The sequence below is a fragment of the Heterocephalus glaber genome, unplaced genomic scaffold (assembly GCF_053883595.1).
Source record: "Heterocephalus glaber isolate CG9 unplaced genomic scaffold, H.glaber_assembly_v1.0 deba00001610, whole genome shotgun sequence".
Lineage (NCBI taxonomy): Eukaryota > Metazoa > Chordata > Mammalia > Rodentia > Bathyergidae > Heterocephalus > Heterocephalus glaber.
Window position 1 is genome coordinate 20,370,605 of NW_028258381.1, and position 17,672 is coordinate 20,388,276.

Sequence of the window (17,672 nt, forward strand, 5' to 3'; positions counted from 1 at the left end):
AACTCTATGAGTTACTTTCCCATTACTGGAACAAAGTACTCAACTCTTACAACCTAAAAGAGGAAAGGTTTATTTTGGCTCTTGGCTTCAGTGGATTCAGTGTGTAGTTGTCCAGCTCCAAGGCAGAAACAACATGGTGGAAGGACATGGTGGAGGAGACTTGCTCATCCCATGGCTGGGAAACAGAGAGAGAAGGATGGAGCCAGGGTCTAGAGGGCATCTTTCCAGAGCACGTCCTCAGTGACCCACCTCTTCTGGCCAGTCTCCTAATAAAACTTTTAACTCATCAATGAAATAATCCACTGATAAGTATTATGCCCTCATGATCTAATTACCTTCCAATAGCCCCATCTCCAAACACATGACACTTCCAGGTAACATTTTAAGTCTAAACTATACCAACTGTGGTGTGAATCACCAGCACTTACACACAATCTTGTTTTACAAAGATGAGTCTTTACAAAACTCTTCCTTCAGCTATCACCTCATACATGGTTACTTCTTTCTCATTTCTTTGGCCTCTGCTCTTTGTGGAGAGGTCTTCACTGACCCACCCATCTGAATTTGCCTCCACTTCACCCCCATCCTTCTCCAGCTTGCTCCATGTTACTGCCTCATAGTCTTTATTACTATGAGAAAATTATGTTTTCTACATTTAAGCATTTATTTTTTGCTTCAGTCCTTTAAACCTGTGTGATCAAAATGTATGGTGAATGTTTAAATTTCAAAAATTTATTACAGTAAAAGATACATTGCCATTAATCTCCCTTAAAATATTCTACTTTAGTTAGAACACACTTATCCCATCATAATTGCCATTTTCTGAAACAATTCTGAAGTCCTCTTTCATAAGCATCTTTACAAGATGTGATTTAAAGAAAATATGGTGAATGCAGCTACCAAGTGCCATCCATGGAAAGGTAGACTCATAAAAATACGATGGCATGTCCTCATCCATCTTATTCAGTTCTGGTACCATGTGACTTCTTTTCCCCTAAAACAAAAATGATCTTAAAAGTCAACATTTTAAATCAATTCAGAGAATCGAGGCAGCCAGGACAATGCAACAAAAGACTCACAAAAGAGGAATTCCAGAACTGCTTCAGAAAGTGTCAAGAATAATAAGGTAAGTGTGTTTGAAGTGGAGTATTCTCAGGTGGATTAATGGCAATGTGTTATTTATTGCAATAATTTTTATAATGTATCATTCACTATATTTTCTATCACTCTTCGTTCTTCTAGGCTGTGAAGTACCAATATCTTGGTATACGTCTAACTCACATTATGGCTATCAATAAATATTTGTTGAATTACCAAGTGAATGATCTCAAAGGCCCTTCTGTTCCTAAGAATGCTGTAATGAATATAACCAAGTATATTTGGTGGTTTCCTTAAATACTATATTGTAGTCAAAAGGAAATGAGATAGTGACATGATGTGAGAAAACTGTAAAGTACAAAATATCATTTGAATTAAAGAAGGTGTCCTTATTAATAAGCATCCAAAGTCTACTGAAAGGAAGGTATTTCCTGATGAAACCTCTGTTGGTAGCATTTTCCTGACCAATGCAATCCCACAAATCAAGAGGGATAGCGTGCACTCAAGATTTAGAGCAAAGCTTGCATCCTTTGTTAAAATGCACTGTTCTGTGATGTTTGCTTTGGTTCTGTTGTGGTAGCTAAAAATGTCAAAGTATAAAAAAGTCAGTATGGGTTAGACCCTACTTAATGGCATTGCCAGCCTCCTCAGCTTTAATATTGGTCTCCAAGGTGTACTAAGTAACTTCCCAGGAGCCCTAGAACTATATATTCCAGTGTGAAATGCATGAGAAGATTGTCTTAGTTCAAATCTTTTTACCTAGGCATCCACTTTTTTTTTTGTATCTTGGATAAGAAAAATGCATGCACAGGCTAAATGTAGTACAATTACATTATCCTAGCCCTCCCCAATTTTATGTGTGCTGGTTAACATCACATGTCAATTCAATTGGCCTTGGAAGCCACCCAGGGAATTTGTGGAGCACAATTCTGGGCATGACCTTGGGTACTATTTCTGGTCTCTTACCTCTTCCTCTGGGATACTGTTCTTTCTGTTCTGCTTTCAGGCCACTGTGAACCAAGTAGTTTTATTCTACCATGCCCTTCTGCCATGACCTTCCTGTCTTAGAGCAAACTGACCATATACAGAGTCCCCTCCAAACATGAGCCAAATTATGCACTTCCTCCTTTAAGTTGTCCGTGTTGGTATTGTATCCAACAATGGGAAAACTGAGTCAGGCATATAGTTTTTGGTTTTTGGCTTTTATGTGTGGAGGGGTTCAACTTCTGCTTATAATTTCTTTTAAAAAGCTTTTCCGTTATAAGCCAAGTCAAGTGTTGGGTTGAAATAACATTAATAAGAAAAAAAGCTTCCTTTTGTTTCAAAAATTTACTCCAAGTGTTTGACCTTAGAATTGTCTGGAGCTTTCTGGTCAGCCTGAGTACCCAGGTCAGGTATGGCAGAGATGGTTGTCATACAACCTTATCCCCATCCAGCCATCCATCCCTCATATCTCTTGTCCTGGTCCACTGACCAAACTCACATGCCCACACAAAGCTTCTACACATCATTCAGCCTCCTTTCTTTACCCTTCCAGCAAAACTGACAAAGGGGAGCAAGACAATATAGACCCTTTACCACAAGATACAGCCCTGACTCAGACACAGCCAGGATGCACAGTAAATTATATCCAACCATCTGGGATTTCAGCTGCAGTAGCTCTCTGAGAAGACGGAATTTGTAGCATAAGGCGATGGAGGGGCATGTGTACTTTCTTTCTCCTTCTTTTTTGAAGGTACATCTATTTGATCTGAAAAGTGACCCCCTATCCACAGGACTTAGTGCAATCACTACCACCTCAGTGAACAATTGCTTTTCCCAAAATATATTCCACTAACCATTAGAGGTGTGAGATGATCTCTCATAAGAGAGATTCTTGGTCAAAGACTAGATCCCCAGAATACCATTGTCCCCTGCAGGAGATGATCTATGCATATTAGCATAGTAAAGCCTCTGAGATTTTTTGCAAGGGTAAAAAGATCATTTTATTTTGCTTAATTCTATATTTCCTCAATTTATATCACAGAACACTTTTTCACATTTCTCTTAGAACCGCCATTCCATGGAATCCCCTTTGGGAAACACTGCTGTGGGTTGATTCTTAGATCTATGAACAAATCCAATTAACTTTATTTCAAATCTTAAGAATCTGTGAAAGGGCTAATGGGTGTTGCATTTTCTTACTAAACTGTTTCCTTTCATACTGACTCTGCACCAAATTAGGCCTGAAGTGAGAATGCTTTGATAAACAGCGGAGTAGAATCCTCCTCTTGAAGGAATAGGATGCTCTTAATATTAGATTTGCAGATCTCTTACACACTCAAGTGCATCCCCATCAAATAACTTCACATTCAGGAAAGTATCTTTTAGATGAACTCCATAATCTGTTTTTCAATTCCAGTTATAGAATTAATTGCTTTCTTGCTTTGCTTTATTTGTATTAAAGAGAATAAAATCCCTGAAAAGAAAGGTGTTCATTTTGGAAAGAAAGAAAGTCAAGTTTTTTTTCCAGGAAGGAAATGATTGACGTGTATTAAGGAGTGGCTGCAGGATAAGGAGATGAAGGGTATAAAGAGTTCTGGGAAGGGAAACAGGGGTAAAGACACTGGGAGGCCAGCCATGGCTGGAGTAAGGGAGAGGCTGGAGGGGAGGAAGATGCCGGATCGCAGAGCGCTCTCTCTGCTCTGAGGAGATTTGAACACCTTCTTATTTTGGGAGACTGACAAATATCAGGGTGGGAGAGTGACCACATTGATATTTTGGAACCATCGCTGGCTAACCTGAAATGGTAAATTGAAAACTATCTTGCAAAAAAATGCAAATGGGAATTAGAACACTCCAGCACTAGTTCATGAAGAAATGACAGAAAGGTTGAACTAAGCCAGAGGCAGAAAGGGATTAGAAAGTAATGGACAGATAGGAAATATAGTGAGAAATAACTGTTTGGGAGAAGGGTATGAGGTGTAGGCTCATGTCCCTCTGTACAGATAAAGATGAGCGAGTGGTCCAGAGCCTTTTCTGCCTCTTTGAACTGAACCATTCACCTCCCTTGGTCAAGTTCTGCTCCATTAAATGTGGCAGAGGGTACTGACTCCCAGCATTTTCATCCTGGGAATTCATTCTATATTGTAATTAAGGTCTACATAAAATTAAAAAGCATTATATACTTTTCATGTTCTGCTTTATTTATAAGTTTTTCTGTTCTCTATCAATGCCTTAAAAACCACTTCAATTATAAAGGCAACAATTGATTAATATCTCTCATGGTTCTATGGGTTAACTTGGCTCAGCTGGGGATTTTCATTTGGTTTCTGCTGCTGAGGCTGGAAATATCTGAAGGCTAAGGTGGGATGGCTATCCAAGATGGCTCACTCACATAGATGACAAGTGGTCGGGAGTTAAACTGGGACCATTGGCAAATGTCCCTAGTCATGGTCTCTGCCTATCACTTGGGCTTCTGACAGCATTACCACTGGAATCCCAAAGGAGGCATCTTTCCAAGAGACCTAGGCAGAATCTGTAAGGCTTCTTTCGACCTAGGCTTGGAAGTCCCAGAATATCACATCAGCCCGTTGTATGAGTCAAGGCTACACAGATTTTTTTTTTTAATGTCCACACTGGAGTTTATTTGTCATGAGAACTATTCTTTAGTCGATATTTTGATGTTGCACAGTTCAGGAACACTTATCAGTGACAAGTGTCTATGGAACTCTATTCAAAGAAACCTTTTTATTCCTGTATCACCTTGCACTCTGAAAGATATCAGCCTTCCTCATTTCTTCAAAATCTTTCATGGAATCATAATTTCGATAGAAATCTGCATACGCCTTCTTTCTTGGTTCAGCCACACCAAACTTATAGAGAGCTGCAACTCCCAGGGAGACAATGAATGCTGCAACAATATGGATCCACAGACACCTGGCCAGAAAACCTCACATCTACGGTTTCATCAAAGCATTGGAACTCATGGTAGTTACTGTCCTCAACACCAGTATCCTTCACTGCTGATGGAGAAAAAAGGCTACACAGATTTAAAGGATGAAGAAATAGACTCCACTTGTTGAAAAAAAAATGGCAAAATCACATTGAAGAAGAACATATGGGAAAGGGACTATTTTTGCTGCTATTTTTGGAAAATACAACCTGCCATATAGGTAATGAAAACCTAACCCTTTTTCTTAGTGCTTTGAAAATAGGGACCTTTGCTTAGCTTTGTCTTTATCTTTCCCTTCCACTTTATTCTCCACCCCCACTTCCCTGCTCACTCTATGCCAAGAGGACACATGTCCTAGGAAAGCAATGAATTTTGTTAGGTTAGAATAGAGAAGATGGAAATGTAACCTGTACTTTCTTAATCAAGGATAACAAAGAGCAAATAAATCCTTACAAGATGATTTTAGAGATCTGGGCAAACCCTTTTTTGTCTCAACATATAGGCTCACCAGTTATTAGTCAGGGTCTTTCAGAGAAACAAAATCAATAGTATAGTTAGATAAATGAACAGAAAGACAAATACATCTAGAGATAGCAAAGCTAACTCAAATAAAATGTTGAGTACAGCACAACAAGAGGAGGCTTCCAGGCCATGGTACCACCCTGGCCAGCACAGAGAAGGTGAGCCGCTCCCAGGACACAACAAGAGGAGGCTTCCAGGCTACCATACCACCCTGGCCAGCACAGAGAAGGTGAGCCACTCCCAGCACACAACAAGCGGAGGCTTCTAGGCCACTGTACCACCCCCACAAGCACAGAGAAGGTGAGCCACGTGGGCGCCAGGAGCAACCCCCTCACAAGAATTGAAATGAGAAGACATGTAAACAGCTCTCAAAACCAGACTTCCAGATAACCTAAAACAACCCCAAAGGGAAATGAGATGGAACACTCTGATACTCAACCACTGGGACTCCCAGAAATGGCAACAAAAGAGGACCTGGAAAAAATGAAATCAGAAATAATTTCTCAGATAACAGCAGAGATTGTGCCCATAGTCCAAGACATGATTAATAAATCTAGAGAGGACACAGATGAAAAAAAATAGAGGAGCTGAGGAACATGATGGAATCCCAGCATAGGAAACAAATGGAATCCATAAAACAGATACAAATAGATTTCCAGGAGATTAAAAACTCCATTGAAAGTCTTCGCAGCAGAATGAGCCAATGTGAGGACAGAGTTTCAGATATAGAAGATAAGATTACTATTAGTGACCAGGAAAATAAAAATTGCTTCAAAATTGTCTGGGACCATGAGAAATCAATCCAGCAGCTTCTAGATGATGCAAAGAAGAATAACAGAAGACTGATTGGAGTCAATGAAGAAAGAGGAGAGAGTGCAGATGACATTAAAAAACTGTTCACAGAAGTAATGGCAGACAACTTCCCAAGCAGGGGAAAAGATCTTGACATACAGATAAGTGAGGCATGTAGGACTCCAAGTAGCCATGATCAAAAAAAAATCTACACATAGGCATATAATAGTTAAGATTCCAGAAACACAACAGAAGAACAAAATTCTATAAGCTGTTAGAGAAAAGAAACAAATCACATACAAAGGAAAGCCCATCAGAATCACAGCGGACTTCTCAATGCAAACCCTCAAGGCAAGAAGAGCTTGGAGTGATGTATTTCAAGCCCTAAAGGAAAACAGCCTCCAACCCAGATTGATGAACCTTGCAAAATTAACTTTCAAAATTGATGGATACATATGGATGAAATTGGATTAAAGATACACATGGATGAAATTGCCTAAAAACATATTTCTTGGATTCTGTTTCCATCGCATGTCATATGACTGCATCAAAATTTAAATTGGGAGAAGCTTGGCTTATGTGGAGTCTGCAAGCTAACTGGAGCTTTTTTCCAGACCACTATTTGTTCAGTGTTGGTTTTGGGGATCTTTCTGAAACAAATCACATCCTCTGGTGTCTTGTTGGTGCTTGAGATGCTTTTTTAAGTTATATGGAAAAATGTTTAAGTGCTTTTCAGTTTTGTTTTGGTTGAGTTCTACTGTATTTGAATATTATTGTAGTTTTTTTCCCTTGTATTGTTCTTTTGTGAATGGTTTTAATTTTTGTATGTGTGTGTGTTTGATAATAAAGTTATTTTTAAAAATTGATGAAGAAATAAGATTCTTTCATGACAAAGAGCACTTTAGGAACTTCATGAATACCAAACCAGTACTCCAAAAAATTTTAGACAATATCCTAGGAAAAGAAAACGAGGATCACAACCCCAGAAAGTGCAGCAGAATGGATCCATCAGGCCCAACAAGAAATTAAATGCAAGGGGGTAGAATCCAACAAACAGAAAAAGTCATGACAATGATAAGTCAATATGTATAAATTATAATCATCAATGTTAATGATCTCAATTCCCCAGTCAAAAGAAACAGACTGGCAGAATGGGTCAAAAAACAAGATCCAACAATATCCTGCATACAAGAAATACACTTAATTTTTAAAAAACTCATAGTCTGAAAGTTAAACGGTGGAAAACAATACTCCATGCAACAGGAACCAGAAAAAAAGCAGGAGTAGCTATCCTCTTGGCAGATCAAGTGGATTTCAAATGAAAATCTAGTCCCAAGAATTTCAGATAAAGGATAGTCAACTTGTATGTACAAATCTATTGTGAACATGTGTTTCTATTCCTCGTAAGTAAAAACTTAAGAATAGAACTGTTGGTTCTTAACAGTAATACAAGAAATTTCTATATTGTTTTCCAAAATGGTTTTATCATTTTACATTCACATTAGCAATATTAGAAAGTTCTAACTGGTTCACACCTAAGCTGACATTTGTTCTTTTAAAACTTTTAATTTCATCTCCCTATGAGTGTATAATTCAATCTTGTTATTGTACTGATTAGTATTTTTCAGATTCTAGTGTTGCACACATTTTCTTGTGCTATACTGGCTATTTATCATCTTTTGTGTCTACTTTTTAATTGGGTTGTCTATTAATGAGCTGTAAGAGTTCTTTATATATTCTGGTCACAGGTTATATGCATTGTAAATATGGCTGTTTAAGGACTACTTTTCATTTTAATGATGTCATTTAAAGTTCTAAATTTTGATGGAATCTCATATATCAATTTTTTCTTTTATACATCATGTCTTTTTGTATACTAGGAAGTTCTTGCCTACCCTAAATTCATAAACATTTTTCCTTATAATTTCTTCTTAAAGTTTTATAGTTTTAGTCTCTCATATTTAGGTTCATAGATCCATTCAAGTTATTTTTATGTATGGAAATAAAGGATTGAGGTTAATTTTTTATATGCAGATACCAGGTGTTCTAGTGGCATTTGCTGAAAACACTATCTTTTCCTCTGTTCTTGAATTGAGTTTATGTTCTATAAAATGTTAATGTTAAATAATCTTTCAAAACTCAGTGGACCATATATGTGTGGTTCTATTTCTAGATTCTCTGCTTGATTCCAGTGATCTATATGTCTTTCCTTACACCAACACTGCCTCAATTACTGTAGCTTTAGAAGAAGTCTTCAAATTAGGTACTAAATGTCTTCCAACACAATTCTTTTTTTTTTTTACTTTTTTAAGTCCTTTGTACTCCTACATAACTTTTAAATTTCAATATCCAATTCTTCATTTATAGCCTAAATGGATGCACATTGAAGCCATACTCTTAAGTGAAATAAACAGGACACACATGTGTAAATACCGAATAGTTTCTCTAGTGTGAGAAACTGCAAGTGTAAGTAAGGACTAAAGGTATAATAGATAATATGAAATAGGAAGAAAAGGGGCAAAGGGTAATAGGAAGTGGAATGGCTAAGGGAAGGGAAAGAAGGGAATGGAATTAATATGAAAAAATGGAAATAAAGTCTTTGAAAATAGGGAGAGATGGAGGGGTTGAAGGGATGGCAAGGGAAGGGGGAAAAATAAGAACCAAGAGAGATTATGTAAAGGTGCAAATTTCCAATGATGAATGTCATTATAGTGTATACCTAAAATGCACCAATAAAATAATATTTTTTAAAAGTTCTAAATTTTGATGGACTCTCATTTATCATTTTTTGTCCATTTGCTGAAAACACTATCTATTCCTCTGCTCTTGCATTGAGTTTATGTTCTATAAAATGTTAATATTAAATAATCTTTCAAAACAGTGAACCACACATGTGTGTGGTTCTATTTCTAGATTCTCTGCTTTATTCCAATGATCTATACATCTTTCCTTACACCAACACTGCCTTGATTACTGTAGCCTTAGAGGAAGTCTTAAAATTAGGTACTAAACATCTTCCAACACTGTTTTTGTTTGTGTTTTTAACTTTTCTAGGTCCTTTGTACTCCTACATAACTTTTAAATTTCAGTATCCAATTCTTCATTTGTAGCAAGTATACATAGACCTGAATTTTTATATATACCTTGTGTTTTCTAATCCTGCAAATATAAGTTCTAGGGGCTCCTAGAGATTTCTCAGCATTTTCTCTGTAGATGATCATTTCGTCTACATATAAAGACTTTACTTCTACCTTGCCAATCCTATCCCAATTGTGTCATTTTATTGCCAGACTATTTTGGTTTGGGCCTATGTTTCAAAGTTTAATGGACAGATGAAGAGTAGGCATATCTGCCCTTGTTCCCCACCTTAGGGAGAAAGCATTGTGTCTTCTCCATTCATATAAGGCATTTTTGCTGGAAGTATGTAGTACATAGCTTATCTGTTGAGAAGGTTCTGTTCTACTTCTAGTCTCCTGATAGCTTTTACCATGAACATCTGTTGAATTTAGTCCAATACTTTTTCTGCAACCAGTGACAGGATCATATGGCTTTTTCCTTTCCTCTGTTAAAATGATGACTTATGGGGTGGATCTTCCAATGCTGAACCAACACTGCTATCCCTATAATAAAACCATTTTCTACATACTGCCAGGTCTGACTTCTAACAGTTTGTTTTGTTAAACAAATTTTTATCTATGTTCATACTTTTTTCTTCTATTATCTTTGTCCAGTTTTAGAATTAGCACAATGTTGATTTCCTAAAATGAGAGGAGAACTGTTCCTTCTTTTTTCTGCTTTAAAAGTTTGATATAATTTATCAGTTAAAATGTATATGGGCCTGTTGTTGTCATATAGGTAGGTTTTCAAGCTAGGAATATACTTTTCTTAATAGGTGCTGTTCAAATTTTATATTTCCTCCAGAGTCAGTTTCATTAATTTGTCTTCCAAGGTACTTCTTAGAAGTTGTCAAACTTATTTCAAAAAAGATTTTTGTAATATGCTTTCTATATCCTTTTAAATTCTGTAAAATCTGTGGTAATGTCTTCTGAATCTTGATATTGTAATTTTAAATATGTATAATTGATATTGTGTAATAGGAAGAAAAGGTCTAAAGGAGTAGGGGAAGTGGGAGGGGTAGGGGAAAGGAAAGAAGGGAAAAAATATGAGAAAAGGAAAACAATGGAAGCAAAGTCTTTGCAAATAGGGAAAGGAGGACAGGGGAATGGGAAAAAATAAGAACCAAGATACTCGTGTAAAGGTACAAGATCCCAATTATGAATGTAACTGTATTTTATACCTAAAATGTATGAATAAACTTAATGGAAAAAAATGTTGAGTACAGCAGTGGAGATGTATGCTCAGGGGAGGCAGAAGCCAACTGCTCCAAAGGCAGGTAACACCCACTCTGGGAGATGTCACCTGTACCTCTTAGGTCATCACCTGAAAGAGCCCTGCATGTTCCCACCTCCACTTCACTCCCATTGACCCATTCAAAATAACCAGACTCAGACTCTTACTCCATTGCTCTCTGAAGAACTCATTGCTAGATCATCACCTCTAAATTGTTGAATCTAGTGTGTGTCAACCATGGACACATATCAGAATCACTCTGAGGATTCTTAAGACATACCTATCCTGGGCTCCGTTCACAGAGTATCCCTGGAGACCTGCCTGGTCCAGGAAGTGGGGCCACATCTGAGAGAAAGCTGCATTACTGTATCATGAGAGCAGAAGCCAGAAGATTCACAAAATGACCCCAAGAACATGGCCTGCATCAGATGAGATTCCAGTGCTGGATCATAAGCACTCACTCCAATCCCAAGCCCTCTGAGTAAGAACCAGAGTGTGGGTACCTGCTCTACGGAGAAGCCCATGATGGAACAGCTGGGACTACACTTCCTCTTTCTCCAATTATGTACTTATGTTCATTTGAGAAATGCCCCCTACTTGACAAAGGTACCTGCATCCTAATCCCTAGAACCTGTATGTGCCAACTTATTTGGGAAAAGTCTTTGCAGATGTGATTAAATTAAGGATCTTGAGATGATGAGATTTTCCTGGGTTCTCCAGGTGCACCAAGATGCAATCATAAGTATCCTTGGAAGAAAGAATCAGGGAGCCTATGGCACATAGGAGAGGCAGAGGTGGTACAACCAAAGAAGTAACGATTGAGGGGAGCCACAGATGCTAGAAGAAGCAAGGAATAAACTCTTCCCAGAGCATCAGCAGGAACATAAACTCTGTCAATGCTTTCATTTCAGCCCAGTAATACTGATTTCAAACTCCTGGCCTCCAGAACTATGAGAGTATATACATTTCTGTTTTTTAAGCTACTAAATTTGTGATTTGTTACAGCAGCCACAGGAAACTAACACACCTCCCTTCTCCAGCCCAGGAGGAACCATACTCACTAACAATGTAGAGACAGAACAGCAGAAGTAGCAAGGAAGAAGCAGTGAATGAACAGCTCCCACCTCCCTTGCCCACAGCCACTTTCCAAGCCTGGATCTGTCCTGAGCCGAAAGAAAGGGAAACAATGCAAATCACACTCAATCCATAAAGATCCAAAATAAGAAATATTAAATTTTTAAAATTTACAGCATACTAAACTTTTGTAGATATCTAAAAGTAAGGTCAAAATATGTGAAAATTATTAAACAAGTCTATGAAACTGGCTCTTAACATTATTCATGGGTAGGAAGAGCCAAGAAAGTAGGAAGAGTGATGGTTTAAAAACTGGACAGACAAATCCCATGTGAGTACCTGGGTTACCAACCCTAAATGAAAGAATGGAAGAAATACAGTGAGTGAGTTAGCTGTCAGAGCAGCAGGGATAAAGGCTGTGTCACTGAGCTGTGTTAGTTGGACCCACCACCTAGGAAGGGTTACGACAGCTTACAACCCACACTATTCCTATTGTTTGAGGTTGAGCATCTGCTATGGTTTAGATGTGCTTTGAGTGTGCCCTGTAAGAGTTCATGTGATGACATTTAGTTCCCATTGTGAAGCATTAAAAGGGTGGAAAATGGGCTGATAGATCTGTGGTTGAGTTCTTACCCAGTATGCATGGGGTCCTGGGTTCTATCCCTAGCACCACAAAAACAGAGGGTAGAAATCTAACTATGAGTAGAAATCCACCATAATCTGACTGTGGTGTTTACAGATGGGGCCATTGGAGGTGATTAGGATTCAACTAGATCATCATGGTAGAGCCCCCATGATTGATTACTGGTGGCTTTATAAGAAGAAGAAGAGAGACCATAGAACACACACATGCATATCCCTGTCTCTCAACCTCAGGACTCTGCCAGCAAGAAGACTATCAGCAGAGGATCCTTGAACCTCTAGTACTGTGAGCTAAAATAAACTTATTTTCTTTATGAAGTTATTAAGTCTAGCTAGCCATGGTGATGGATACCTATAATCCCAGCACTCTGGAAAGATGAGGCAGGAGGATCATAAGTTTGAGTCCAGCCTGAGCAATTTAGAGACTGTCTTAGTCACTTTCTCATTGCAAGGACAAAATACCCAATACCCACAAGTTAATGGAGGAGATGGTTATTTTGGCTCACAGTTTGTAGAGGTTTCAGTCCATAGTCAGTTGGTTCCAAGGCAGTGTGCCATGGCAGAGGGGCATGGAGAGGAGAAACAGTTCATGGCATGGCAGGCAGGAAATGGAGAGGGATCTACAGAGGAGGAAGGATACATATATATCCTTCCAGGCCACACCCATAGTGATTCACCTTTTCCCAGCAGGCTTAACTTTCCAACATCAGACCCAGCTATACACCCAGCAATGGACTAATCCAGTATCCCACACTCATGATCCAGTCGCTTCCCCAAAGCCCCACCTATGAGTGAGTGCATGAGGCTTTGGGGTGGATATCCAGATATAAACCAAAACAGAGAATTATAGATACCGGATCTCAAAATAAAAAATTAAATAAATTACCCAGTCTCACATAGTTCACTACAGTAACTGTGACACCAAAACCAGACTAATATAGCATTCCTCATCCAAGAATCAAAAATACTCCAAAATCCAAAGCTTTTGAGCACTAACATGAAGACACCAGTGAAAATGTTGACACCATAAAACCTGGTTTCATGCACAAAATTATTTAAGGTGTTGTATAAAAGTATCTTCAGGCAATGCATATCAGGTATAGATGAAACAGAGGATTTTCGTGGTTGGACTTGAATCCCATTCTCAGGATCTCTCACTCTCTATAGGCAAATATTTAAAAATCTATGAAAATCAGAAACCCGAAACATTTCTGGTGCTAAGAATTTTGGATAAAGTGTACTCAGCCTGGATCTCTAATCCTCACGATAAACATGGAGATGAATATTTTACTTCATTATACAGATGAGAAAGCAAATGGCCAAAATGGTTAAGTAAATTGCTTGAAGTTGCATGTCTGGTCAATTCACTTTTCTTGAATATTCAGTTAGTCTATTGTCCATTGTCCCTCTCCGGACCCTGCCCTGCAATGACACCCCCAGGATGGAAGCTTGAGAAAGACAGGGCCAATCTGTTTAGCTCACTGGCAGGTGTCACATGATGTATAGTATGTGCTTAACACGGGTGCTGCACAAAGACATGCATTAGTAAAATTTAACTTACACCTGTCATGAGAATAAGAGAGGTATTTAATGTCTCAAAGTCTTATTTTCTGAAACTGGAAAAGGCCTTAATGCTTCTTATTGGGTGGTCACAGCAGACCACGTATGTGAATGCTCAGTGGCACAGGGCCCAGGACAAGAGACTAATATTTCTGTCACCCTTGTCATTTACTAATGGTTCATCTCACCCACAAAGACCTGGGTCCTGTTTTTTCAGACTTCTACAGACAGTTATCAAAAAGAAAGTGCAATTAACGATGCAAATAAATTTACCTAATAACTGTTTCGTGTCCCCTGTACTGCTCTATTCCAAAGATTTATTTCCATGTGTAGATTCAGTAAGTGAGTTTGGGGAACTGATACAGAGACAGCATCTTAAAAGGCATGTAGAGAGCAGTAGAAATTAATAAAGTAGCATCTCATTACTACTAAATATTGCCAAAACATGCTATTTATACTATTTTCACTTACAGACCAATATTTATTATTCTAGCTTAGTAAAATTGAAAAAAAAGTATAAAGCCTTTTCTAGGTTCATTGAGACCTTATTTCAATCACTTTCATTTTTCTAAAAGGGCACGTGTTTATTTGATCACAAAATTTTCAACCACGATTTACATGATTCAAAATTCTGTGACTGAATAGATATTACTACATTTTAAAAGTTTGGGGAAAAAAACTCCAAGATTGAGATGTGAAACCAGAAGCGAGTTTACAGACAGGGAATTTAATGGTTAACCTCCCATTGTCACCAGCCTACCCAGATAGCCTCTCCCAGAGAAAAGACAAAAAGGTCAGCTGGCTTTATAGCCTTTGCACCTTTAACTTTTCCCAAATAACTACAGCAGGGAGCTAGACTTAGATATAGCAGCTCGCTCTCCTCATCCAGGCCCCACTGATACCCCCTGTACACGCCTTTCGTTTTCAGTGACTTTTCTCTCTAAAGGTTAGTTGGTTTTACTTGCTATTGCATGTACCTTTCAAAAGTAACATTTCTTTTCAAGAACCCTCTCTCCTATCTCGTCCATAGTGCTCTGATTTATGCCCTCCAGGCCTTGCAGTAGAAGGGCTCTCAGTGAAAAAAAAAAAGATACCAGTTTGTAGATCTAAGAATATCTTCTGGCAGGATACACCTGTGAATTCGAGGTTGACAGGAGACAGTAGCCCTCCAGGTCAGACCTGGATCCCTAGAGAATACTCAGTCTGTCAGTCCCCGACTTTTGAAATAGACTTTGGAGTAGAGAACTGCTCTCCTCCCTCCCTCCTGATTGAAGAATTGCTCCCCAAGAAGTTTAACAATTTGATGATTTTTATTATCTTTAACTAGAAAAAAGTCATCTTTTAAAAATTTCTGTGCTGGTTTCTTTTTGAGAGTTCAGGAAACTTGAGTGTAGACCATTGATTACCATAAATTCAATGCAATTTTAATGAAATTTTCAACAAGATGATGTTTCAAAACCTAACAAGTTCATTCCAAAATGAATGTGGAAAAGTAAAGTTCTGTTTTTAAAATGGGGTGTAATAAAAAATTCTGTTTCTGTCTATCAACATATCTAAAAGCTATAATTAAGCAAAGGAATGGTGGTTCAAGAATAAAACAGAGGCAGGGTACAATTTAGTGGTAGAACACATGCACATATCTTTAGCATATACCAGGATCTGGGTTCCACCCCCAGCACCAAGAAAAATAAAAGACAAATACAAGGTTTAATCCAAAAACATGGTGAATGTTTAAATAAATTTTTTTTATTATTACAGTAAAAGACACATTGCCAATAATTCCCTTTAAGAAAAAAAAACCTCCCTTTTACTTTAAACACACTTATCTCATCCTTGTCACTTTCTGAAGCAGTTCTGGAAATCTTCTTTCATAAGTGTCTTTCTGTGACTTTCTACCGGCCTGAATCCATTCCAAATGTTTATGGCAGTTTATGTCAAATAACGTTAAAGCTTGTCCTCATCAACCTTTTTCAGTGGATCTGGCACCATGTGACTTCTGGCTCTTCCCCAAAGTCAAAATGACTCTGAGAAGGAAACACTAAGAAACAATTTAGGACATTGAGGCAGTGCAACTAATGTCACTCATGAAAGAAGAAGTCCAGAACTGTTCCAGAAAGTGGCAAGAATGATGGGATAAGTCTGTTGAAAGGGAGAAGGCATTTCTTGAGGGCACTTCATGGTAATGTGTCTTTTACTGTAATAATTTTTTAACTTAAATTTTAACTGTAGTTTTTGATCACATCTTATAGATCAGCAAACTGGGCTGGAGAATTCACAAATAGATCTGTGTCCATGCTTTTGTTCACAATTATTTACCCAGTGCCTAAGATACTGCCTGGAATATACTAGTGTTCCACAGACTGTTCTTGGATAAATAATACATAAATATATAACACAACTATAAGGAAGAGACTGCATAGAATCCAGTGGAAAATGTTCATAGTACTTGAACAAGCAAATCACAGGAAAAGAAATATCAACTGGCTGTAATAAAATAGGCACTGCATACACCATAAATAGTAGTTTCTGTCAGGATAATTTTGCAGGGATGGACTTTGCCACTGTCAGAGTACAACTTATATACGTATCCTCTGATTTAGCAATGCTGCTACTTCTCATAAATTTGTTCTAACATACACAAAGGTATTTATGGTATAATTGTATGAAATATTCAACAATTGGAAATAATTCCAGAGTCTACCCACAAAAAGGAATAGTAAACACACCATGCAGGTCTAATTTCCAGATCACAGGTCCAGTGGCCCTTAAAGATGTGTACTCAAGGGCCTAAGCTCATTCCAGATGTGGCCTACTGACCTAGCATCCTCCCTTCCACTATGCAGAGTGGGGAGTGTGAAGAGTTCACAAGATCTCTCGTGGCCAGCACAGCGGTGATATCTGTCACTGTACTCACAATCACGAGCATGAACTTGGTCACACAGCCCCACCTTGATGCAAGAGTGGCTAGTTCTCCCTGAGCCCACAGGAGAACATGGAAACACTGCTCTGGAAAATAGTAGCTAGTTTTTAAGGTCATTTCCCAAAGTGGAAAATGTAAGCCTCAGAAATATATGTAAAGAAGTATTTATTTATAAATTTAAAAATCGCAATGGATAAATTCTTACTCTTATGTAATATTTAACATTTTGTAACAAGAATGGGATGGGGGGGTACCGGGAATTGAACTCAGGACTTTCCACTTGCAAGGCAGGCGCCAGAACCACTGAGCTAAATCCCCAGCCCTTAGAATGGGATTTTTTATGTTGCTCTTAAATGAATAACTAGTGCTCAAAGTTAAAGTCAAGATGGCGTTAGCATTCCCATACTCTGAAGAGAACTGTCTCCAAATACCATCCTGCCATCTCAACTACCTCAAAACTCACTCTTGTACATAATCCACATAAAGAGAATACTGGAGGAGGGGAAGGAGAGTGTGGTGGCCTTAGAGGAACAGTAGTTATGCCCACAGGCATTTTCTTCTCTCCCCTGGAAGACTCCAACAGAAAAAATTGCCAGAATATTGGATGCCCACTAGAATTGGATGTTGCCATCTGTCTTAGTCAGCTTTTTGTTTCTGTAACAAAATACTCGAGGCTAGGTATTTCACAAAGAAAAGAAGTTTATTTAGCTCACAGTTATGGAGGCTCAAGAGCATGCTGGTGTGGGGGGGGCTCTAATGAGGAGCTTATGGTGGATGGCA

General features: G+C 38.3%; 1 pseudogene; it reads right to left on the minus strand.

Annotated features, from left to right (window-relative positions):
• Positions 1 to 4,719: 4,719 nt before the first annotated feature.
• LOC101718512 (cytochrome c oxidase subunit 6C pseudogene) lies at positions 4,720 to 5,066 on the minus strand (annotated as a pseudogene).
• Positions 5,067 to 17,672: the final 12,606 nt, after the last annotated feature.